Below are 1,872 nucleotides of genomic sequence, written 5' to 3'. Positions count from 1 at the left end.
CTGCATCGGCAGGCGGACTCTCAACCGCTGCACCACCAGGGAAGCCCTGCTCTTTGTCTTTATAGTTTTACCTCTTCTAGGGCTTTCATATGAATAGAGTCATACAACATATGACCTTTTGTGCCTGACTTCTTTCATTTAGCATGGTTTCAAAGTTCATCCACATTGTAACATGTATCAGCACTTCATTCCTTTTTATGGCCAAATGATCTTCCTTCGCATGGATGGACCATAGTTTCTTTATCCATTCATCCATTGATGGACATTTGGGTTGTTCCCACCTTTGGAACTACTGTGAACCGTGCTTCTGTGAACGTATATGTGCATATATTTGTTTTCAGTTCTTTTGGGTATTTACCTAGGAATGGAATTGCTGGGCCATTTGGTAGTTCTCTGTTTAGTTCTTTGAGGAATCACCAAACTGTTTCCACAGCGGCTGAATCATTTCACGTTCTCACCCGTAATTCACAAGTGTTCAAATTTCTCCATATCCTCACCAACACTTGTTATTTTCCTTTTTTAAAAAAACTGTGGGCGTCCTAGTGGGTGGGAAGTGGTATCTCATTATGGTTTTTGTTTAGATTCCCCTGATGACTGAGATGTTGAGCATCTTTTCATGTGCTTGTTTGTGATTTGCATATCTTTGGAAAAATGTCAAGTCCTTTGCCCATTTTTAAATTGGGCTGTTTGTCTCTCTGTTCTTGAGCTGTAAGAGTTCTTTATATATTTTACATACTGGGCCCTTATCAAATATGTGATTTGCAAATATTTTCTCCCATTCTGTGGGCTTTTTCAATTTCTTGCTAAGTCCTTTAATGCACAAAAGTTAATTTTTTTTTAGTTTTATTTTTTTAATTTATTTTTAAAATTTTATTGAAGTATATTTGATTTACAATGTTGTGTTCATCTCTGCTGTCCAGCAAAGTGACTCAGTTATACATATATATATTCTTTTTCATATTCTTTTCCATTATGGTTTATCACAGGTTATTGAATATAGTTCACTGTGCTGTACCATAGGACCTTGTTGGTTATCCATCCTGTATATACAAGTTTGCATCTGTTAATCCCAAACTCCCAATCCTTCCTCCCCACCCCCCCAAAAAGTTAATTTTAATGAAGTCCAATTTATTTTTTATTTTGCCACCTGTGCTTTTGGTGTCATATGTAAGAAACCACTGCCAAATTCAGTCATGAAGGTTTGCCCCTGTGTTTTCTTCTAAGAGTTGTATGGTTTTAGCTTTTATATTTAGGTTTGATGCCTCAATTCACTCTTAAAGGAAAAAGGAACCCATCTGAGTACAGAGCTGATTTCCCTTTTTGTCTCTCTGGGTTGGGGCCCGGGAAGCAGCTGCTTTAAACCCAAAGAATCTTTTACTTAGTACATAGTAATGTTCCGCAGATGTTTTCTATTATCATCTGATCCCTACAGCATATTACTGTATTCTGAAAACCGGAATCTGGCAATGAAGAATCGTATTGATAAGCAGTGATGACATTGACCTTTAGCAGCACCTGCTCTGCCACAATACTTCACGCCTGAGGCTGAACCTCACTTCTGCCATGTGGGACCTCAGTCTCTCCAAAGGTAAAATCAGATTTTGACTGAGATGCCTCCAAGCGCGGCTGTCCTCAGTGCTGCCGCGGCACCATTCCTGCCCACCTGCTACTCTCCAGAGTCTGATCACCTGACCGGGTTGTTTTTCATCTCTTCAGCCGCAGGACTTTTTTTTTTTTTTTAAACATCTTTATTGGAGTATAATTGCTTTACAATGGTGTGTTAGTTTCTGCTTTACAACAAAGTGAATCAGCTATACATATACATATGTTCCCATATCTCTTCCCTCTTGCGTCTCCCTCCCTCCCACCCTC

At 39.2% G+C, this 1,872-nt stretch overlaps 1 protein-coding gene across 40 annotated transcripts in view; it reads left to right on the top strand.

Moving 5' to 3' along the window:
- The window catches only part of KPNA7 (karyopherin subunit alpha 7), a 128,131-nt gene that overhangs the window by 71,579 nt on the left and 54,680 nt on the right, over positions 1-1,872 (top strand). For 6 of the 40 annotated variants that reach the window (XR_008619183.1, XM_028500144.2, XM_028500139.2 and 3 more), the window contains one exon: positions 1,433-1,588. The exons of 29 other annotated variants lie outside the window; for them this stretch is intronic. The gene's annotated coding sequence lies outside the window, so the exon portion shown is untranslated. Of the gene's footprint in view, positions 1-1,402; positions 1,849-1,872 lie in introns of those variants that run through there. 5 more of the 40 variants (XM_028500146.2, XM_055090196.1, XM_055090195.1 and 2 more) reach the window with 2 other exon arrangements.

This window comes from Physeter macrocephalus, chromosome 14, assembly GCF_002837175.3.
Source record: "Physeter macrocephalus isolate SW-GA chromosome 14, ASM283717v5, whole genome shotgun sequence".
In the NCBI taxonomy this organism is placed as follows: domain Eukaryota; kingdom Metazoa; phylum Chordata; class Mammalia; order Artiodactyla; family Physeteridae; genus Physeter; species Physeter macrocephalus.
The sequence above is the reverse complement of the archived record's forward strand: the minus strand, read 5'-3'. Positions and strand labels throughout refer to the sequence as shown.